Below are 25,052 nucleotides of genomic sequence, written 5' to 3'. Positions count from 1 at the left end.
ACCAGAGCCGAATCATGGCGTGGAGGCTGCTATGACCCAGCTTTGTGGTGATCTTTCCTAAGGCCTCCCTGCAGGACCACAGAGGCGGCGCGGGGTGGGGTGGGGTGGGTGGGACAAGGATGCCACTCTTGCTGGAAGAGCTGCGGTAACAGGGGCCTTGCAAGTGACACCAAAGAGCTGAATTCTCCCAGGGACCTCTGTTCTCATTGTGCCTTTCCACCTGAACAAGAAACAGGACCAAGACACAGATGTGGCATTACAAGAACAACACGAGAAACTAAAATAAATTGTTTCAAACCTCTGTAATAATAAAGAAGAGTGTTGTGTTAGACAAAAGACAAATATCTTTCTATATGTAGAAAATAATACTGTAGAATTATAGACATATGAAAAGGGATAAAAATATAGTAAATTATAAAATAATGAATTAGGCAGTTAATATTAAATTCAGACAAGTATATGATGACTATAGATTTGGTGATGCTTTTCATTTGCCAACTTTCTAAATTTGTAAATGTGATTTCTTTATTTATCCTAAACAAATAATAATTTGTATACCATCTTTGTATTCTTTTTTTTTTTCCAGAAGGACTCTTAAATTATGTAAACTTCATTACCAGCCAAACCTGGGTCTGTCCATGAAATTATAGAACACAATCACTGCCAAGTTCCACTGAAGAACTTTCTATTTAGCAGAGGTGCTGCTCTGCCCAGCTATGTTAGTTCACTCTTTATTTTTCGGAAATATCAATTGTATAGATTGAAACTTATGTCAGTTACAGTGAATCAAATTTCACTAAATATCCAAATCATATTCCATGTCCATCTAGCTATTGCTTGATCATTTGGCTTTCCATGTAGTTTTTGGTTCAGTGGGATATCTAGTCTTGCTAGCTTTCTTGAACTGTACGATAATAACCCGGTCCCTTGTGACCTATGTTAGTGTGAATCTGTGTTCTTGAGAATGAGTGACTCTGAAATGTAAGATCAGTTTTTTTAACCTGGAAAGGCTATTGATGGGATGATTCTGGATGATGTGTAGGTACCAGGGGAAACACAATGTTACTGACAACCCATTTATATATGCAGTTTACTGGCTGAATGTACAGAAAGTCCCATTCTAATAAAAACTGCTTCTAGACACAGTTTCAATTTCTACTAAGAGTCTTCCTCTACTATTTGATGGAATTGAGAGGCTTTTTGCCAAGGAAATTATTTTATGACTTACTTTATGACTGCAAAGTGAAAGTTGATTATTGTTTTTATTGTTATTTTCTAGAATGTTGGAGCCAAGCATTCTTAAATTTCTATTTTTTTTGTTTGGTGTGTGTGATGTGTAGGGATTGTTACACTGAGATGTGTTGTTTTAGCACATGTCACAGCCAAATATTTTTTTCCCTCAGACTAGGAAAATATTTCAAAAAATTATAAATGTAAACTTGAAATAAGCTAATTTCTTTTTCAAAAACAACACATTTTGTTTCAAGATCAAATCATAAACTCCTACCGTGAGTTTTAGAAAGTGGTTTGTATTTGTTTTTACCTATTCTTAAAGTTCATTTATCGAATTTGGTTGTTGTAAGGCCTAGAAGATAAAGGATACCACCTGAACACCTTCAATCTGGAGCTAGCTAATGCATACAGTGTTAGGAGAAAATAAACTCAAAGGAACTGAAAAGTAATGCAAGTGTTATTCCATTTCACAGCTAACAAAAAAAGTGTTAAAGGAGATTGTCCAGTACCTTGAGAGTCTGTGTTTTCACTGTCAAATTGCAATGTGTTCACAGTATTCTCCATCTACTCTTCCTCACTCCCATCCCCTGATGACCTACTTTGGGCAGCCTCTTATACACAATGAAACCAACTATACTCCACAGAATTAGGAGATTAGGAACCAGGTTAAAGTGAAAAACTCTCAGAGAGCAAAGCTTACTTTTTCACTGCTCTTGTCCTTAGGTGACTCAGATATAAGTTCCTAAGTTTGATTTTACAATTCAGAAGTCCAAAGGTACAGCTAGATGGACCTTGTCAGGGCACTAAAGATGATTAGATTCTTATAAATTCCTTTTTAGGATAGTGATTACATGTCAATTCTTTCTGGATTTTATTTCATGTCCATTTATGAGACAGACTGTGATATTGTTATTTCAGAGATGCTGAAAGTTAAACCATTTTATCCAAATTAAACACAAATGCCCTTTGGAACAATTGTAGACTGCAAAAATTTCATTATTGTACTGGATGCTAGGGTCTGCTGCCTAGGTGCTACCTGTAGGCCATGCTAGCTCCCTAGTTTCCTTTGGGGTCTTGTGATGCTTTCATTGCTACTGCAATAACATTAACTTCTGCTCAATCTTGCTTCTCTCATTCTCTAATGGTTATTCATCCTAAGAGCATTTCCAAAAGACATTGCACATGAATTTCAGCTCCTTAGTCATTTTCTTGACAACCCAGATCTAAAATATTCATACAGATTCAATATTTTTTACTTTGAAATATGAGTTATTTAAATTCATAAATTTGAGCTTTTGATCTTCATCTTGCCTTTAATAGTGATGTCAATAAAATAATATGACCCATCCAAGACCAACAGTCATAAAATTTCTAATCTGAAATCTAGTTACAAAATAATTGAGGCTTAGCATGTATAATTAAAAGCACAAATGCATGAATGATTCATAGAACCACCAATGACTACTGAAATTATACGAATGTCATATATCTGAATTTTTATGGTATGATCTGAGCAGTTTCTTAAATAGTCCATTTAGAAATTCTAATTTAGACATTGAGATACTGGCATGAATTTAATTTGAAGCAGAATGTTGTACAGTATTTCGGTTTTCCCTTTTACCACAAATAGTAAGAATACTTCCACAGTGATGGCCTACACTCGGGGAGCCTTTTGGGTTGTCAGGTGGCCAATATCTTTGTGAGGAGTTACATTATTTAAAAAAATCTATAACCTCTTCTACATTTGAATAAAAGAAATCATGGAAGAATAATATTTCTGTGATTTTATAGATAAAATACAGGTTGGTTCTACTTCATAAGCTTAGAAAATATGTACAAACAAAACTAAACACTCTTACCTCATGGCATAGACCACGTAGTTGCTTGTCAATTTCCTATTAACTCATATCAAAGTGATTTATAGATTTTTCCTAAAGACTTGTTAATGAAAGGGAGAATAATGACTTTCCTTTAAGGGGAATTGTATGAATTTCCAAAATCTACTGTCTTACTTTAATTTGTGAAAATCTTAGCTGATCGCTTGAATATGTGTTAGTTGAGATACAGGGTAAATCTGACCTCTTTTTTACTTACAGGACTGATTGGAGGCCATAAATAAAGGCTTATGTAGCATACATTTGAAGGCAAAATTTCTTTTTTTTGTTTTTTGTTTTAGTACCGGGGATTGAACTCTGGACCTTGCGTTTGTGAGGCAGGCACCGGAAACACTGAGCTAAATTCCCGGCCCCAGAAGGCAAAAGTCCTTCAAATTCTTTTGCAAGAGGAGGAGAAGCTAATGTATTTATTTAAATAAGTGCCAGTCCAGAACTTGGCTGGGACCAAATTTTTCTTATCTTAAAAATATGTTCTTAAGGAAGTGGTAGAACACTTTTCTAGTACACATTTTGTTTTAAGAAAAACTGGAATTATTTTATCAACCAAATATTTAAATCTAAAAGAAAAGTTTATACAATATAAAATGTATTTTTCTTATTAAAGTGGTATATACTAATGGGATATAGGATTATAATTGGACTAAGATCCTGGGATGTAATTTAAAAATTTCATTTTTTTTTAGTTTCATGTGACAAGAGGACATCTCCTGTTAACCAAAGAAATGTCATGAAATGATTAAAATACATAGTCACTTCTACAGCCAAAGTATTAAAATGTCAGAGCAATTGAAGTCCTGTAGTGCTCTGAGGAGAACAAAAAGGTATATCTGGATTTCAGTATAGAATCTTAAATGGTAGGCAAAAGGTGAGGTTTCTCTCTTCCTTCTTTTGCACACACACACACACACTCACACTCACACAAACACAAGATTATATTTCCTGTGTGATGTGTGGTACTTTAAGGGTAGGCTCCAGTCCAGCAAACATATGGCAGACCAGAAAATTAGGTCACATGAAATAACCTTCCCGCTGAGCTTTATCTCCAACCATTTCTTACTTTTGAATTTGGATACAGGGTCTCACTAAGTCTCTTAAATTGCAGGCTCAAACTTGCTGTCTTCGTGTCTCAGCTTCCTGGAATGCTGGAATTACAGCCATGCACCACCACACCTGGCCAAGAAATTGTTGTGTTCTTTTTTAATTCTTCAACCCTCTTGTGTCTCAATTCCTCTTGTACCCTGATTCTAATCCCACTCTGGCACATCATGTCTTGATCTTGTTTACTCATTGCTTTGTCTCTGCTATGATGAACTGACCGGTAGCTCCCTGTGTTCTTTTGGCTTTGAGCTCTTCTAATTGCAGCAGTACTTCTTGGACGGATGGGAATAAAGGCTCCCTTTGGGCTCTTCCTTAGGGTCTTATTCATCCCTGCTCCAGCCCCAATCACCTGCACACACATAATTGGTTGCCAGCCTCCAAGGCAGCCTTAACTGAGTGAGGTCCAGATTCCTCCATTTTTTTTCCTGATTAAGAGAGAGGAATCAGAAAAATCACCCTCCATTCCTAAACCTTGCTCTGTTTCTACCACCTCACTTTATTTTTCTTGATTATGATGGAGTTTTGTTGTCTAAATGCAGACATGTATCTAATGAGACAAGTTGGGGGGTGTATATTTGCCTTTTTATGTGTTTTAAGGGAAGAATTCAGTCATTTCAAAGACACATGCCAGTTCACCAGTTACTGTTAGTTCCTACTGGAGTTTAAACATCCACTTGGGATGTTCAAATATAAGTGACAGAGCATCGAGCTAAGGAAGATTATAGAAATCTACAAAGAAAGGAATTTGCCCATTTTCAGAGAACAAAATGAGATAATCATTGTTCTATATACTTTTTTTGAGCACATTAGATTTTAAAAACTCATTTAATATGTCAGAGGAAATAATATTTGCTTTGCAAAGGGACATACTCATGTATCAATGGAAATAAAGATTCAGACTTACAGAATTTGATCAAGGATATAATTTAGTCAATACTTTTCAAGTGTTTGAAGAGGTCTTAAACCAAAATCTTACACAAAAATTGAAAATGTACATCTGCTCTGATGATGATAAGGTTGAGTAGTGACCCAGCTGCCAACTGCACTAACAAGTTACTGAGTCACCTTTTCAGAGAGCTGAATGCTCTTCAGCTTGTGATTTGAAAATTGATTAGTCCCACCTTTTCATTTTACAATGGAGGAATCTCAGGCATGAAAGCTCCAATGACATTACCAGAAATTTCCAGGTCATTTCTAATAGGGATATAGCTCAAAACTTGTGTTCCTGCTTCAGACTAGGGCCTCTTCCTTCAAGATACATCGACCCTGATGTCTACCTATTGACCATAATATAAATATTGTATAATATTGCATATTATGATTACATGTATTTTATGGAAACACAACATTTTGAATCTTTCCCAAGCACTTTATATACTCTTAATTTCTGAATCATTGGAATAATTTAAAGAGGCCTGGCCACTCTAGATATTTAATATAAAAATACTATATGCATTTGAATATCTTTAAATTAGTTCTGTGTTAAATCATTCAATGGATGGTAAGGAAGATAAATAGATCAAGAGAGTTTCTGCATATATCCAAAGCTCAAGTTGGCTACTGGCTGGCAATTTTTAGTTGATAAAGAATGAAGGCCATCCTATTTTAAGCTTCTTATCCAGTTAGCTGTCTAAAACAATTTCATGGCTCAGGCAAGAAGGCTAGCTGAGTAAAAAGAACATTCATTAAGTTCTATAGAATCCAGTGTGGAAATTGAGAAGCTAGGAGAGTGTTTGGCCTTGTGACAACTGTGGAATTTGAGTAAAAAATAAAAATACTGCTGGTGATTCCCTATTAACTCAGGGAGTGCCTGCCCCACCCTGGAAGTTATTTCTTTGTGTTCTGTTTTTAGAGATTTCTAGCTTTGTTCTAAAAAAAGCAGATTTCTAGCTCTGTTCTAAAAAAAAAAGACAGAAAGCATTGAATGCCTGCCTACAGTCGGACTTTTATTTTTTGGTACCGGGGATCAAACTCAGGGCCTTATGCTTGCGAGGCAAGTGGCAGAGCTAGTGAGCTAAATACCCAACCCCATTGAGTCCATCTTTTAAAAAGGAAGAGAGGAGAATATCTCCATAATCTTTCTCACTAGTCATTTCTGGTCGCCATTTTGCCTCTGGGAAAAATGATGTGTGCATGGATTTTTTTGTTTGTAGTATGGGTGCTTGATAACAGACTTCTTAAAGCAAAGACTCACTCATATTTGGGTCCCATGTTTGTTCTCTGTACAAACTGATCACCCTGATGAGTCTGATAGCACGTTCCCCTTATGATTTCTTGTGAAATCATTTTGTCTTCTTTGAGTCACTGACTCATTTCTCGGTATCAAGATAGAAACTCTTTGAGAACAACATCCTCCTATCTGACTAGGTGAGGTTTAATTTTACTGTGACAGCATACGTGTACAAAGGCAGGTGCAACCAGGAGAGTCACTGGCCCGCAGGGTAATCATTCATGAGCTACAGTCAAATGGTTCATTGCACATTGCAGCCTTATAGCAGGTAGGTGTAAGGCATACTAGAAGGCAGGTGAAATTATTATTAGAGGTAAGGCATTGCATCATTGTAGACATTGTGCAGTGTGTAAACCTCAGGTGCATAGTCCATAGTCACTGAGAAGTGGCTAGGCTGGCTCAACAGGATAGGGGAGTGGGAAGAATGCGCTGCATCTGATCTCTCTTTTTCTTTTCTTTTCTTCCTAGACATCAAATCCTTCCTAACTTCTCCACTTCTTTCACCCCCAGTATTCTCCCTTAATATTCTACCAGATAGACCATAGACCCTGGACAATTTATCTTCTCCTTTTATATATCTTTGGTTGATCTTACCTGCTCTGCCCCTACCAGGAAAATGTTGAACTGTTTTGGGTTAAAGTGCTCAAATGCAGAAGGTTAACAAGCACTGTGCTAAGAGAAAAGCTGAATGAACTTTAGAATCAAATAATCAGTGATTCACCCTTGTATTTTCTGTGAACTTGCAAGTTATTTGAACTATTTCCACTTCAAATTGTCTGTAAAACATGAATAATAAATTGTAATTCATAGGATCATTTTTAAGATTAAATGAGACAATATAAAAGAGCTAGGATTAAAAAATTATTAGTTTCCTTTTCTCATTTACAACTAGCTACCAATAACTATCAACACTTCAAGATTCTCAGCAGACTTAAATCTCTGAAGAATATGTTGGAAGAAATTTTGAGCATGAAAGACATCAATGAAGTGTAGGTTTCTAGAGCAAATTCTTTTGTAAAACCTGTTCAAGTTTATATATGTGAATACATTTGTGTGTATCATGTATGTTTAATATATTCTGAAGGAACCTTCATTTTCCTAGCTTGGTCTTTGCTGCAGAAAGCTAACTCATTTACAGAGTTTACCTCCTGCCTTCTGTACCATCTCACTGTTACTTAGGTTCAGCCATTGGTGGACCCTGAAGGAGGTCTAGAGGTATTTGTTTTCCTTGATATATTTTAGGAGGTGGCAGAATGTTGCACTGTTGGTGGAGGCAATCAAGGCTACCATGCCCTTGTTCTTCCTGTTGGTTTGGAAAATAGGGGGAGGAAAAAGAGTGACCTGTCTGCCAGATCCCATAGGGCTCTTGTGCTGTGCTTGGAAGGTCACTTCTCCTTCCAAAGAAAACTTCTTGTATGAATCTCTCCTTTTGGTTCCAATAACTACTTCTCTTTGTCCTTTTGGACCTAAGGCTCTGAATGCATTACCAGCTCAGCATTCTTGCACTACCCATTGTGATTCTTCTACACCCAGTCCTCTGTAAATAGTCTTTTGTAAATAAACCCTCCTCAAAGTATCCTAATTTGAGTGTGCCATCTGTTTCCTGCTGGACTCCTGATTTATACACCATGTAAACTGAGTGGAACAAGAGAAGAGGACTAATTCCTATAATGCAAGTTCATGAGGTTAGTATGTCAGGCTTCTAAAGCTTATAGTTGTGTTTTGTGGGACATGTTTTGACTTGAAGTGTGTCCAAATAAAAATTGTTATTATTAAACCTCCTCCATGATCTTGCTTAATGCTTCATCAATGTTACTTGTAAAGCAGAACCCCAAAGAGAAAGCTGAGGAAAGGCCACAGGAAGGATACAGATGCATGGAATGACTCAAACACATTTGTGGAAATACATTTGGATCTTTCTTTACAATTGTCCCCTGTACCTATGACAAATTTTGCCTCCAGTCTCTCTGATCTCAGTGTCACACCTAAGTATAAAGTTCCCTCAAATCCCTTACAGTGAATACTGGAAAAGTCCCAATTTGGATTATTGAAAACCAATGAACATTTTTTTCCTGTTGCATCTGGTTCTTTTCAATTTGGTTTTGGAGAAATTTGGTAAGTCAAAATAGATATAAGAAGAAATTAAGTGAATGTTTGGGAACCTAGAATGATGGTGGTGTTGATGTAAGCTCATACATTGGGGCTAGTCAGTGATACTCAGGAGTTGAGTTTCTTATCAGGCCCAAACAGAAAAAGCCAGCATCTAGACAGAATTTAGGTTTTAAATGAAGAAACTCTTATTGAGCCAAAGAGAAATCTTTTTATTATTATTATTTATATATTAATTGGTACATTTTAGGTATACACTGCATTTACATTTATCATTGGGTGTTTCTACCTGTACATGATGCATCTTAGTTCTTCTTTTTTCCCCCATTACCTATGCACCTTTCACCCCCACCACCCTTCCCTATTTACATAGACTTTGTTTCCATTTTTTTCTTTCTCATAATTTTTCCTTTCCCTTCTTCCCTTGAGAAATCGTTTTTTTTTTTTTTTTAAAAAAACTCTCTCATTCCTACATAACTTTTAAATTTCAGGATCCAATTCTTCATTTATAGCAAATATACACAGACCTGAATTTTTGTATATACCTTGTGTTTTCTAATCCTGCTAAATTCAAATACAAGTTGTAGGGGCTCCTAGAGATTTCTTAGTATTTTCTCTGTAGATGATCATTTCATCTACATATAAAGATTTTCCTTCTGCCTTGCCAATCCTATCCTAATTGTGTCATTTCATTGCTAGACTATTTTGCTTTGGGCCTATGTTTCAAAGTTTAATGGACAGATGAAGAGTAGGCATATCTGTCCTTGTTCCCCACCTTAGGGAGAAAGCATTGTATTTTCTCCATTTGTATAAGGCGTTTTTGCTGAAAGTATGGAGTACATGTCTTTGATCTGCTGAGAAGGTTCTGTTCTACTTTTAGTCTCCTGATAGCTTTTACCATGAAAAGCTGTAGAATTTAGTCCAATACTTTTTCTCCAACTAGTGACAGGATCATATGGCTTTTTCCTTTCCTCTGTTAAAATGATGACTTTTGGGGGTGGATCTTCCACTGCTGAACCAACACTGCCATCCCTATAATAAAACCACTTTCTACATCCTGCCAGATTTGACTTCCAATAGTTTGTTTTGTTAAACAAATTTCTATCTATGTTCATACTTTTTTATTCCATTATCTTTATCCACTTTTAGGATTAGCACAATGTTGATTTCCTAAAATGAGGGGAGAAGTGTTCCTTCTTTTTTCTACTTTAAATGTTTGATATAATTTATCAGTTAGATGAGCCTATTTTGTCATATAGGTAGGTTTTCAAGCTAGGAATATTCTTTCTTTAATAGGTGCTATTCAAATTTTATATTTCCTCCAGAGTTGGTTTCATTAATTTGTCTTCCAAGGTACTTCTTAGAAGTTGTCAAATTTATTTCAAGAGATTTTTGAAAAAAAAACCTCTCAGTGTTTTTTTCCCCCTTTAACAACATAAAGATGAATGTGGTAAGGCTACATTGAAAATATCAATTTATACTCTCCCCAGGGATTAAAATTTTATTCTAACTTGAACTTTGAATATCTTTTCTACCTATTAGTCATTTGACAGCAATTGTTTCAGGAGATGAATTACTCTTCCTTGGCAATCTTTTCAGTTAATATATGTAAACCAGTACATGTTTTATGGAGAACTGGCAATATTTCAGATATTTGCCTTTTAATCAACACTGCATTAACCAAGAATGTAACAAGTCTAGTGATGGATGTACCAAATGCTTTCATTCACTAGAGTTTGGATTTGCCAAGCAAATAAGTATAGTTATGGCATATGCATGAACACACGACAGGATTAGCTTTCTTACTGTATGACAAGTAATATAAGATAATCCAAAGAGAAAAGATTGGTTTCTACATGACTCTTCAGAAATGTTTGTTTTATAGACAACATGAAACCTGTTAAAACAGAATATCAGTCACTGTTTCTTTTACTGAATATTTGTTTCCCAAAACTATTTTCTTAGTTTACCATGAAAAAACCACCATTTTACATCTCAGGGAAAGAGCTAATTATTTCCTTCTTTGGTTTTTAATTTCAATCTTCTTTTATATACACTTAGTTATGGTTGAGACACGTTATATTCAGATGTTCAGAAGCCTTTTAACAGAATTTTTAATCAGAACTTAAATACTTTAGATTGAGGTAGACATTTGTTGGTACACAGACATGTAGTTCAAATAAGTGGTCTTAATATAGGTTTTACTAGGACCAACATATCTCATAGGAACACATGATGTATCTCATGAATGCAGCAATATACCCAGAATTATGTGTAAATATATTGCTTTATACAATCCCTTTGTCCCTAGGGTGTGGATTTATAGATTTCAAAAGACACTCAAAGGGGTATTTGATTTAAAATATACTAATGTTTACTCAGTTAAAAATTTTAAGCAAGTAGTAAATAAGGTTTTCTTTTCAAATAATGATAATGATTGGATGTAGTAACTTTTTGATCATTCTTTTATATAGATAAATATTAACACAGGGTTTTTCATGGATTAATATTAAGATGACTCAAGTATTAATTTCTCTAACATGAAACATGAAATAGGAGCCTGCTGTGTGGAAGGAAGTGAGAAATATCTCAATAAATTAGACGTAATGTGCTGTGTAAGTACGTACAAAAGAAGATGACTAAGTTAACCTTCTTGGAGATCACTATGGCTCACAACTAAATAATATAGAAATGGAATCATCAAAGAAGCAGTAAAGGAATAGAACAAACATATTCTGGTACTTATTTTTCTTCAGTGCTGGATGTTGAACCCAGGGCAAGTGCTTTACCAACTGAGCTATACGCATGGCACCATTATGGTACTTTTTTTTTTTTTTTTTGGTACTGGGGATCGAACTCAGATCCTTGTGCTTTTAGATTTTTTTTTATTAACTTTATTAGTACATTTTAGGTATAAAATACAGTTATATTCATCATTGGGATCTTGTACCATTACATGAGTCTCTTGGTTCTTTTTTTTTTCCCCTTTCCTTGCCCTCCCTTCACCCCCTCCACCCTTCCATATTTGCAAAGACCTTGTTTCCATTTTTTTTCCTCTTCTCATATTTTTTCCTTTCCCTTTTTTCCCTTCCCCTACCCCTCCCAATTCCCCTGCTCTTTTAGACCTTTTCTTCCTGTTACACAATATCAGTTATACATTTTTTAAATTACAATATCATGATCTAGGAGACATTACCACAGATTTTACAGAATTTAAAAGGATATAGAAAGCATATTACAAAAATCTTTTTTGAAATAAATTTGACAACTTCTAAGAAGTACCTTGTAAGACAAATTATGAAACTAATTCTGGAGGAAATATAAAATTTGAATAGCACCTATTAAAGAAAGTATATTCCTAGCTTGAAAACCTACCTATATGACAACAGCAGGCTCATAAACATTTTAACTGATAAATTATATCAAACATTTAAAGCAGAAAAAAGAAGGAACCCTTCTCCCCTCATTTTAGGAACTCAACATTGTGCTAATCCTAAAAGTGGATAAAGATAATGGAATAAAAAAGTATGAACATAGATAGAAATTTGTTTAACAAAACAAACTATTGGAAGTCAAATCTGGTAGGTTGTAGAAAGTGGTTTTGTTGTAGGGATGGCAGTGTTGGTTCAGCAGTGGAAGATCCACCCCCAAAAGTCATCATTTTAACAGAGGAAAGGAAAAAGCCATACGATCCTGTCACTAGTTGGAGAAAAAGTATTGGACTAAATTCTACAGCTTTTCATGGTAAAAGCTATCACGAGACTAGAAGTAGAACAGAACCTTCTTAACAGATTAAAGACATGTACTCCATACTTCCAGCGAGAATGCCTTATATGAATGGAGAAGATACAATGCTTTCTCCTTAAGGTGGGGAACAAGGGCAGATATCCTTACTCTTTATCTGACCATTAAACTTTGAAACCTAATCCCCACCAAAATATTCTGGCAATAAAATGACACAACTAGGATAGGATTGGCATGGCAGAAGGAAAATCTTTATATGTAGATGAAATGATCATCTACAGAGAAAATACTAAGAAATCTCTAGGAGCCCCTACAACTTGTACTTGAATTTAGCAGGATTAGAAAACACAAGGTATATATAAAAATTCAGGTCTGTGTATACTTGCTATAAATGAAGAATTGGATATTGAAATTTAAAAGTTATGTAGGAGTACAAAGGACCTAGAAAAGTTAAAAACAAAAACAAAAACAAAAACAGTGTTAGAAGACATTTAGTACCTAATTTTAAGACTTCTTCTAAAGCTACAGTAATCAGGGCAGTGTTGGTGTAAGGAAAGACATATAGATCACTGGAATAAAACAGAGAATCTAGAAATAGAACCACACATATATGGTCCACTGAGTTTTGAAAGATTATTTAACATTAGCATTTTATAGAATATAAACTCAATTCAAGAGCCAAGGAAGAGATAGTGTTTTCAGCAAACGGCACTAAAATACCTGGTATCTGTATATAAAAAATTAACCTCAACCTTTTTTTCCATATATGAAAATAACTTGAAGGGATCTATGAACCTAAATAAGAAAGCCTAAAATTATAAAACTTTAAGAAGAAATTATAAGAGAAAATATTTATGAATTCAGGGTAGGCAAGAACTACCTAGGATACCAAAAACATGATATATAAAAGAAAAAAATCAATAAATGAGATTCCATCAAAATGTAGAACTTTAAATGACATCATTAAAATGAAAAGTAGTCCTTAAACAGACCATATTTACAATGCATATAACCTATGAGCAGAATATATAAAGAATTCTTAGAGCTCATTAATAGACAACCCAATTAAAATGTAGACATAAGAAGATGATAGTCAGTATAGCACAAGGAATGGTGTGCAACTCTAGAATCAGAAAAATACTAATCAGTACAATAATAAGATTGAATTATACACTCATTAAGGAGATGAAGTTAAAAGTTTTAAAAGCCTTGTCATGACTTTTTCTTTTTGTTGGATTCTCCCCCGTTGCATTTAATATGTCATGCCCAATGGATTCATTCTGCTGGGTTTCCTAGGGTTGTGATACTCATTGTCTTCTCCTAGGGTATTGTCTAAAATTTTTTGGAGTGCCAGTTTGGTATTCATGAAGTTCCTGAGGTGCTCTTTATCACGAAAGTATCTTATTTCTCCATCAATTTTGAAAGATAGCTTTGCAGGGTACATCAATCTGGGTTGGAGGCTGTTTTCCTTCAGGGCTTGAAATACATCACTCCAAGCTCTTTTTGCCTTGAGGGTTTGCATTGAGAAGTCTTCTGTGATTCTGATGGGCTTTCCTTTGTATGTGATTTGTTTCTTTTCTCTCACTGCTTGTAGAATTTTGTTCTTCTGTTGGATTTCTGGAATCCTAACTATTATATGCCTATGTGTAGATTTTTTTTGATTAAGGCTATCTGGAGTCCTATATGCCTCACTTATCTGTATGTCAAGTTCTTTTCCCCTGCTTGGGAAGTTTTCTGCCATCACTTCTGTGAACAGTTTTTTTATGTCATCTGCACTCTCTCCTCTTTCTTCATTGACTCCAATCAGTCTAATGGTACTCTTCTTTGCATCATCTAGCAGCTGCTGGATTGATTTCTCATGTTCCCTTACAATTTTAAAGCAATTTTTCTTTTCCTCCTCACTAATTGCAATCTTATCTTCTATATGTGAAATTCTGTCCTCACATTGGTTCATTCTGCTGCACAGACTTTTGATGGAGATTTTAATCTCTTGGAAATCTGTTTGTATCTGTTTTATGGACTCCATTTGTTTCCTATGTTGGGATTCCACCATGTTCCTCAGATCCTCTATTTTTTTATCTGTTTCCTCTCTAGATTTATTAATCATGTCTTGCACCATGAGGAAAATCTTTGCTGTTATCTGAGTAATTATTTCTGATTTCATTTTTCCCAGATCCTTTTTTGTTGCCAGTTCAGAGAGTCCAGGTGGTTGAGTATCAGATTGTTCCATCTCGTTTCCCTTTGGGGTTGCTGTAGGTGATCTGGAACTCTGTTTTTGAGGCTTGCTTATGTGTTTTCTCATTTCCAAGGGGCAGGGGGTGCTTCTGGCACCCACGCGGCTCACCGTCTCTGCCCTAAGAGCTTGGGATGGCAGCGGGGGAGCTTCTTTCTGGGTTCTGGGATGGGCTTAGCTTCTCTGCCCTAGGAGCCTGGGATGGCAGCAGAGGAGCTTCCTTCTGGGTTTTGGGACCGGCTCAGCTTCTCTGCCCTAGGAGCCTGGGATGGTGGCAGGGAGCTTCCTTCCAGGTACTGGGACTGGCTAACCTTCTCTGCCCTAGGAGCCTGGGATGGCAGCGGGGGAGCTTCCTTCCAGGTGCTGGGACTGGCTCACCTTCTCTGCCCTAGGAGCCTGGGATGAAGGCAGGGAGCTTCCTTCCGAGTTCTGGGACTGGCTGAGCTTCTCTGCCCTCCAGGTCCTTGCACTTTTGAGGCAGGTGGTGGAACCACAGAGCTAAATCCCTGGCCCCACCATTAGGGTACTCTTTGAAAATACATCACACAACAATTTCTTCTCATAATGTTTGAAAGCCCATTATTTTTTTCCTGAAAATGAACATGTATACATATTACACCATTTATAGAGAGTTACAAAGGATGTCATAAGAATAAATTATCTTGCTGCTATAATAACCTTGTTTTGTTGTTTAGTTTCTGGATATTATTATGTTTATTTTTTCTTTTTTATGTTGAACATAATCTTTTTATCAGAATGCCCTTCTCTAAGACTTTATTTGGTGTTACACTGAGTAGGGATCTAGCTATCAGAAGACTCCTCATCAGTTTCAAAATCTATTGCATAGCCACTCCAGAAATCCTAAGGCAGTAGAGTCAAATACTTCATTTCAGAAGTCTCTAGGACAGAATGAATCTCATGGTTCCACTCTTATAAAATGACCATAGGAAATGCATAGAGGCTTTTTGGACATGGACCTCAACTTTGAGCTTGGATTTGGGACCAGGTCTAACCAACCCATCATTTTAATTTGAATTTTAACATTTTATTATTGGTTTACATGCATAACTCTGAATACAGCTTAACTCTCTATGCATGTATGATTACAGGATAAGTACAGGCAGAGTATTATGTTTTCGTGGGTCTTGCCATTTCCCAGTTAAATATGAGTAACAACAATGAGTGCAAATCTTGAATTGTTCTTCATTAGTTATTTTACAGAATTAGTTATTCTCAAGTAATAACTTTAAAAACAAATGAGGGATCTAATAGAATACTTTGGCTGGTGTCCACCAATTAGCTGCTACATTGCATGCTTAGTAGCCTCATCCTTTCAGTTTGACTTTTTAAGTGATAGAAACTGTACATGAAAAATCAGAACTGTTTCTTGCTCACAAATGTCTTTTAGGTTATCTTAGGTAAAAGCAGATACATGATCAGGAATATAGCAAATGACAAATTACAGCATGATTTACCAGTAATTTGCTTTTAGTTATTATTCTCATTCAGAAAGAATTAAAGACTTCTTGGGCCAAATATTATGAATATTATTAGGTTATCAAATATCAAGTCATTTATGGCAATACATTGGTTCACAATTGCTTTTGTTCATAAACAACTCAGTTTGAAAACAGAAGTGTTGGACAAAATTTTGCTTCTGTTTGTGAACTCTGCATAAGGAATGATGAACAGAACTATGGCCATCTTCCCCTGCATGAACAAGAATGTGGCCATCTTCCCCAGAATTGTGAAAAGAATTAATTTTGTGAACCCTGGTACCATTGTATTTTTTTTTTTTTTAATCGCAGAGGTCAGCACATCTGCAGTGCAATGGACAAGCCTCGCCCTGGGAAAACCACCTTCATGATCATGGTATCTCCCCTGCCAGGTAAGTATGCCATTGTATTTTTAAATAGTTATTTTTAATTTAAAAAATATATGCTGTTGGTAAAAACATTTGAATGGCACAAGTATCTACAATGAAAAGGCAATTTCCTATTCACTCTATACCACTGCTGTTCCAAATCTCCCTCAGTTCCAGAAGCAACCAATGCCAGTTGTTTCTTGCACATTCTCCCAGAACTTTCAGTTTACATATTTATAAATGAAACATTTAAAAATTGTATAAATGGTAATTTTACACCAACCAAAATGTGCTTTATATAGTGTTCTGTATATTGGTACTTTTACTTACCATTTAGTTTGGAGAATTTTTCCCCATATACTCTTGGATCTATTTCACTATTTTTAGCAGTGGTATATTAATTTACTTACTTGACCAATTTTATGTCTTGGGCATCCCTATTTTACCTAATAATTTTGTTTAACAGATTCTGAGATGAATACCTTCTACTTCTACTTTTGCTCAATGTTATGGTTTAGATCTAAAATGTTCCACATAAGTTTCATGTGCTCAGAGATGAAGCTTTTGAAAGGTCATTAAATCATGTGGGTGCTATACTCATCAGTGGATTAATCCACTGATAAATTCCTAGGTGTATGTGCTGTTAGAAGGTGGAGGCTGGTCCAAAGAGGGGGTTAACTGAAGGCATGACCTGGAAGGGGATATGCTTGTTCCCAGCTTCTCTCTTCTCTCTCTGTTTCTTGGCTGACATGAATTGAGGATCTTCCATTGCTATGCCCTTCTATTATGCTGATTCTGCCTTGGACTGAATCCTTTGAAAACACAACTCAAATAAACCTCTACCCCTTTAAGTTGTGGGTATCAGTATTTTGTCCCAGTGATAGGAAAGTGACTAATAAAAAAATGGGTATCAGACAAGTGGGATGATTGCTGTGAGTATACCATTTCACATGGTTCCAAAACCTTTGGAAATGGTTTGTGGAGGAGTTTGGAAAGGTTTGGAGAAGCCAGCTAAAGAACCCCTAGAGTATTGTAAGCAGAACTTCATGGAGGATTCTAGCTCAGAAGATCAGAATATTGATAGAAATGTGCACAGTAAAGCGTTGTGAAATTTCAAATGGGAACAAGGACTCTTGGGAAATGAACCAAAGGCCATACATGTTACATTCTGGAAATGAACTTGTTTTCATTTTGTCCACGTCTTAAAACTTTATATGAAGCTGAGTTTAAAGGTGATTGTCTACTCTAGAGAAAATTTTAAAACAACAAGTTTAGGCTGTAACTTGAGTGCTACTGTCTGATTTCAATGAGATTTATAGACAGTATTAGTGGAAAAAGCAGAGCTGAAAGATGTAAATAATTACAGTTTTGCCAGAAAGGAAGTGCTAGTAAAGTTGGGGCCAAGGAGAATGTGGTTGCTAAAATGAGTAGTGCCATTAAAATGAAGCCAAATAATTTATACTAGAATAATAGGAGGACATCTTAGAAGTTGGCCAGACTCCAACTTTCACAGGCTTAAGAGTGTAAATGGGTAAACTTCTTGGAAAGATTTTGCTTTGAAAAGGGAGCTCAAAGGTACCCTGCTCATTCAGGACCACCTAGGGAAGTGTATCTCAGGAGTTCAGCCATCCAGGCACTCAGAGGCTGCTAAAGCCATGATCCAGGTGTGTATAGCTACTGCTCAATCTGGTGGACGATGTTGGCATCATTCACATAGTACTGTTTTTTCAGGCATGGAAAAACAAGAATTTTGGGGTCATGGATACTGCCACTCAGATTTCAAAGGAACTGGGAGACTAGGCAATGTGTCTCAAAAAAAGTGATACATAAAGCTGTTAGAGTGAAGATGAACACACCATAGAAACCCCAGAAAGTTGGAAATACCAGGAATGTGAAACATCTGCTGAATAAAAGTTGCAGACAGTGAACAAGGCCACCATGCAAGGGAAGCCATGTAGATTGCAACTGGCAAGGCCATAGGGGAGCAACTTCGTAAGCCCTTTGGAGCTCATATCTCGCCATAATCTACCCTGGATGCTGGACATAAAACCACAGGATTTAATGTTTACTCTGCTGGTTTTCTGTCTGCTTTGGTCCAATTCTTTTCTATCCCTGTATTCCTCCCATTTGGAATGAGAATGTTACCCTGTGCCACTGTATACTGGAAATATTTAACCTTCTTTTTGATTTTTTTTTTTTTTTGGTACTGGGTATTGAACTCAGTTCCTTGTGCTTTCAGGACAGCTGGTGGATCCACTGGGCTAAATCCCTAGCCTTCTTTTTGATTTTTAATGGTGCTCATAGCTAAGAGTTTACCTTGAGTCTCAGAGAAGACTTTGGACTTGGGATTTTTAGAAATATTGAATGTAAAGTCTTTGGCAACTCTTAGAGATGTACTAAATACATTTTATATAATGAAATGGACATGGGCCTTTTGGGGGCCAGGAGAGAATGTTATGGTTTAGATCCAAAATGTTCCCCAGAAGTCTCCTGTGTTATTTTTTTGTACCAGGGATCGAACTCAGGACCTTGTGCCTGCAAGGCAGGGATTGGCACCACTGAGCTAAATCCTTGGCCCAGTCTCATGTGTTTTTGAAATGTGTTTGAATCACGAGTACTTTACTGATCATTGATGAATTTATAGTTAAATGTACTGTTAGGGTAGGAGGCCTAGTTGGAAGAGATGAATCACTGGGACAGTGATATGGAATGATGTATTGTTTCTGATTCTCTGATTCCTCTGTTTTCTCCCTCTGTTTCCTAGCTACCCTGAATGGAGGAGTTTTCCTCTGTCACTTCCCTTCCTCCATTCCATTTCTACTTTGGACTAAGCCCTCTGATATCCTAAGACAAAGAAACCTCTTCTCCTTTCAACAGGGAGTGTTGGTATTTTGTCCCACTAATGGAAGTGACTAATACACTTAATATTTGTGTTTCTCTGTGGAATTGTTAAGTGTAATGTGTGTATTTAAAATTTTGATAGACAATGTAAATAATTGCTAAATTATCTTCTCCAAAGAAGTGCCACTGTTTTTTCTCAAAGCAGCAGTGAAGATAGTGCCTATTTTTCCAGATTCTTGCTTATACCGTGTATTATCAACATTTTTCATTATCATCATAGTAAAAGATAAGGAAGAGCAGCCTTCTTTTTTCATGTCTATTTTAGCATGCTTATATGTATTACCATTTCTTTATTTTGTACTTTCCACATAGAGTTCTTAGCAAGTTTGAAAAAAACACAATTTCTCTCACACTTTTGTTGGTAATCACACTGAATTGGTGCATTAATTCATAGAGATCTGCTATCAGTTCAACATTGTATCTTCATATCCATGAACAAGATTCACTTCTATATATTTATTCCTTATTAGAATTTTAAACTTTTCTTTACCTCAGTCTCATTTCAGAACATTTTCTTTGTTGATTTCTACAGCAAGTCCCTGACTTATGAATGAGTTCCATTCCAGGAGAAAGTTCAGAAGTTGGATTCATTCATAAGTCTGACAAAGTGACTTTTATATACCTTTGACACAAATATACAATATAAAGCACAAAAAACCAAATGCGAGGTCTATCCATATCTGTGAAAGCTCTCAACTTGAATGTTCATAAGTCAGGGATTTACTGTATTATTTTATGGTTATGTTGCTTTTGTAAAGCATATTGTTTATTCTTTTACATTATACATTTTTAAAATACAAGAAAGCTATTGATTTGTGTCAACTATTTTTTTAAGTAGCTACATTTGTAAGTTCTCTTATGGATCTGATAATGTTTCAGTTGGTTGTTTTGTGTTTAAAAGGTAAATAGAGTTGTTCCAGGGAATAGATGTGATAACAAAAACTTTTGAGAAGTGACTGTATTCTACAGTTTGTTGTTGTCATGACCAAGAGTTCCACTGTCCTAATCCCATCTAATATTTGTTACACTGCCTTCAAAGCAAAATTTTTATCAAATACATTTGTCTCACCATATAGTGACCTTGGCAATTGAGAGGCTCTGTAGAAAGATAAGGTGAAAGTCCTTGTACCATAATTGCTATACAATTGGCTCCTCTCAATGTCTCACCTTAAAAAAAACCCCATGTGCACAAGCATATTCATGCATGCATATACACACATATGTGTACATATAGGTATACATAGGTATAAATATATACATTTATATATATAAAACTTTTAAATTTTAACTGTTTTTTCTTTACTTTGGAAATTGAACTCAAGGACTTGCACAACCTAAACTTGTGTTCTTACCACTGAGCAACACCTTAAAACGTTTTAATTCACCTTTGAACAGATACCACTATAGTCAGATGGTTCAAAAATTTAAAAGTGCATAACATGAAAAGTACAAAACAAAACAACTCTCTCGCCTGTGTTTCCAGCGGTCTAAGATCTTTTATAGGAGGCAACCTAGGCAAGTCTTAGGAATCAGAGTTATTTTGTCCATATTAGGCAAATTAACACACGTATTTGTTTTATTTTTCTTAGAAATCATGACCTACTTACATACTTTTTCTACATTTTATTTTGATGGTAGAAATACACAGGTGATGAAAAGAAGACATGAGACCAAACTGTTTATGACTCTGTACTTGGTGAGCAGAGCAGATATGGTCTCTCTCTCTCTCTGTTCTTTCTTGGTACTGGGGAAAACTCAGGAACTTGCGCTTGCTGGGCAGGTGTGGCACCACAACCTGTGTTCTTTCTTTAGCTTTTACTCAGTCTATTCCATCGAAGATGTCAGCCACAAATCCTTGGAGCTGTGACTGGGTGGCAAAACAGCAACAGAAGCCATAGTGTACTTTGCTCCATTTGCTTTCCTGCCTCTTGGTTATCTGGGTGGTCTGGCGTGCCTAAGGCCCTCTGCCTTTCTGATTCTTCCATGGGCTCCTTACTTCCCTTTGGTGTCAGTGTAGTGACACATCAGCAATGCCAAGATGTGTCTGGATATTGTGGAGATGCTGACAGACACAAAGAAGATGAACGGAACTGTTTGTGAATACCGCATGCATACATCCAGAAGTGCCCTCTGTTAACTTTAGCCACAGGTCTCTGCAGGATGCAACTCCAGGATTTAGAAAAAGGCCTCTGTACTACCTTAAAACCATAATACCTTCATCATACTGTAACATCAGTTTTATTTTTTATTTTCCCTTCAGCTATTTTCTTCAGCATATAATTCAGAATAAATGTGTGTTTTATTTTAAATCCCACAGCAAATGTCTTTAGTTCTGCTTAGTAATTAATAGCAGAAAAATTTACATATTATGGAGTAAAAACGTTTTAGGGTCACTAGATACAGGATTGATAGAATTTTGTGTATATAACATTACATAATTGAGAATACAGTATTAGAATGTAAGCTTTAGAGACAACATAATGGTATAAATTTTTCTATGCTTTTTAAGCGCATGCTTTCTTTTTTTTTTTTTAAAAAAAAGAGAAAATTTACATAAATGTATTTCACAATTCAAAACATATAGTTTAGCAATTCTTAATAATTTCTGAGTTGTATAACCATAATCATAATAAAATCTTAGAACATTTCCATCATTCCTTAAATTCCCATCACCCTTTACCACCCATCCCTTCCTTGCTGCCCAGCCATAGATAACCATTAGTGAACTTTCTGTCTCTGTAGCTTTCTCAATTCTAGGAATTTTATATAAATGGAATCATAAGCCAATACAAGGACATTTGTGATTTCTTTCAGTTAGCATAATGTGTTTTGTGTTGCTCTGTATTGTAGTATGTATCAATATTCCATTCCTTTTTTGTTGTTGAATATTTCTTTGTATAGATGTGAATATACTACATTTTATTCACTCATTGGTTTTGTGGAGTATTTCAAATTTTGACTCTTGTGAATAATGTTGCAATGAACATTTGCATATAAGTGTTTGTGTGAAAACAACTTTAATTTTTTATTCTTATTGTAATCATTCTTAATGTCCATGACCATTGTAACAGTTGTACAAAAAAAGAAGTAAATAAAAGCCAATCATAATTTCAATAGCCATAGATAATTATTACAAGCATTTTGATATATTAAAATATAGTATATGTAATACATAACGAATATATCTACTGTCCAGTATTGTTACATATACATACCACATTTGATCCATTTTACTTTCTCTTCCCTTCCTGTCCCTTACACCTCCCACTATCCCCACATCCCCTTTTACTATTTTAATTTTTTGGTTATGTAGTAACTCCACATTTAACATTTTTTTGGTGGGGTACCGGGGATCAAACTTGGGTCCTTGCGCTTGCGCAGCAGGCGGCGAAACCATTGAGTTAAATTTCCGGCTAACATTTAACATTTTTAGGAATCAACATATTACTTCCTCAAAGTGGCTGTAGTATTTTACAGTCTCAGCATGTTTGAGGGTTCTGATTTCTCTACCTCCTCATGAGAATCTATAGTCTGCTTTTGTTAAATTAAAACTGTCCTAATGGTTGTGAAATGTTATCTTGTCATAGTTTTGATCTACAGGTCCATATGATAAATGATATTGAACATCTTTTTCATGTCCTTAGATTTTTTGTATACCTTTTAATGAGAAATATCTACTAAAATTATTTGTGAATTTTAGTTGGGGCATTTGCCTTTTTATTACTAAGATGTAAGAGTCTTTCATATTTTTTAGGTATCAGACCCTTAACTGATAATGATTTGCATTTACATTTTTTCTATTTCTGTATTTTTCTCTTTCTTCATATATTTTATGCAGTAAAAAGTTTTAAATTCGACAGATTATTGTACTTCTTTATCACATATGCTTTTATGTTGTTTATAGTTCTAACTCTTGCATTTAAGTCTGTGATCTACTTGGAGTTAGTTTTTTTCAGGATGATGTCCAATTTCTTTTGTGTAGGTATATCTGTATAATTTTCACATGTGCAAATGAATACTCAACAAGTAAACAATTGCCTTCTTCTAAGGTCCTCTGAGGCCTTTAATTCTCTCTGTAAAACTACATGTAGGTTGGTAGAAGGTAGATCAAATAACGTATACAGGGAAAAAATGAAGGCTTTATGTGCCATTTTGTGTGATGTATCAAATTCATTCATTAAAAAAATGATTTGGAGACCAAGTTGTAACATATTTATTAAATTGCATAAAGTCTAATGCCACACAGAAACTTGTCCCTTATTGCAACATCTTTTTCTAAGTTACTTCTTTTTTTAGTGTTTAGAATGAATTCATTTGTCTATTCTTATATTCAGCTCAAAATTTATAAAGCTTTCTCCAGTTGAATGATAATAAGGTAAAAACCAGAAATGGTACAAAAATAAAACAGAAAATAAGTGTAATTTTAACTGTTTTAAGAAGATATGTTTTGTTAGTTGTTCTCATCTTTATTTTCTTCCCTGTATTTATGATTCAAACTCTTAAATGCAGATAGAAAGAATTAAGCCATTTACATGTGCAGACTGAAAAATGTTCAACTTTGGGTTCACAGAAGGGAATATAAATATTTTTAAGGAATATAGATATATATTAACCGATTTTAATTTTCCCTTCAGTTTTGAACAAAACTGACTCTGAAAACTGATCGAACTTAAGATGTTAAATTTTAAAGAAAGAGGACAATGACAGCTACATGATGCAGAGATTAATGATTGAAATAAACATACTAAATGCAGTCTAATATATATAAAATAAAGGTGGTCCATACAAATCAATGGCTAGACCATTTAAAATGACTTCAGGGCATAATTTTTGGTGATGCATCAATTTTTATTCTCACAGTCAGTAGAATTTATGGAGTATTATGAATTCAAGTGTGATTGTCTTCATGGATTCCCGAGAGCTATCCAGGGACTACAAAGATATTAGGTCAGCAACTGCAATTCACCATAAATTAACAGCCTTCACTTGACTAGCATTCAGTTCTAACTTAGATATTTTCTCAGTTACCTATAGCAGCTAACACAAAGTTTCGGTCCAATAACTCAATAAATATGACACACACACACACACACACACACACACACACACCCCTATGTACTTTTCTGTCTATCTATCTGTCTAATCATCTAATTCCTTTTACTTTAGGAATTAGTCGTGAGGTTTTCATCCTGATTTTACATACATTGGAACCACCACTGGGAGTGATTTTGCTATAATTTATTTTCCTTGGCAGTCATGGGGGCTGGGTGGAGTTGGGCTGATGAGTGTGCTCAAAACACTAGTGCATAGGATACAATCATGCCAGTTGGTGTGAACCTCAGTGAGCTTGTTCTACTTTCTCTCAACATGGGGATTATTTTTAGACATTAAGTCCATTTGCATCATGTTAACTTATTCATTTAAGAAAAAGAACTCAGAAAACTCCAGGAGTGGAATCAATCTTGATGAATCAGTACGACTTATAAGAAGTAGTGAAGCAAAATGAAAAAAACCCCAGAAAAATGGCTTTGGAAATGATTAAAATTAATTACAACCTCTGGCAAGAGTTTAGGTCTGAGTCAAGGAGGCTTGCTTTTTCTCTCCTTCAGTCCAATGCAGTTTGCCAGGGGTTTACAAACTCTCCATTGTGCCCCACCTGTTTTCCCTGGTTGTGCCCCATTTTCCCTAGTTTGGCACCCAATTCTCCCTGGGGACCCCTGTCTTCCTGTTCAGCACCTCCTGTTG

General features: G+C 35.5%; 1 long non-coding RNA gene and 1 pseudogene across 7 annotated transcripts in view; one reads left to right on the top strand and one right to left on the bottom strand.

Moving 5' to 3' along the window:
* Window positions 1–25,052, top strand: part of LOC110348128 (uncharacterized) — a 1,027,816-nt gene that overhangs the window by 111,631 nt on the left and 891,133 nt on the right. For all 7 annotated transcript variants that reach the window (XR_015449384.1, XR_002393120.2, XR_015449383.1 and 4 more), the window contains exon 3: window positions 16,351–16,430. This is a non-coding gene — a long non-coding RNA (uncharacterized LOC110348128). The remainder of the gene's footprint in view (window positions 1–16,350; window positions 16,431–25,052) is intronic.
* LOC147829270 (U1 spliceosomal RNA) lies at window positions 16,256–16,438 on the bottom strand (annotated as a pseudogene).

This window comes from Heterocephalus glaber, unplaced genomic scaffold, assembly GCF_053883595.1.
Source record: "Heterocephalus glaber isolate CG9 unplaced genomic scaffold, H.glaber_assembly_v1.0 deba00000676, whole genome shotgun sequence".
Taxonomy (NCBI): Eukaryota; Metazoa; Chordata; class Mammalia; order Rodentia; family Bathyergidae; genus Heterocephalus; species Heterocephalus glaber.
This window is presented reverse-complemented; position numbering and strand designations above follow the sequence as displayed.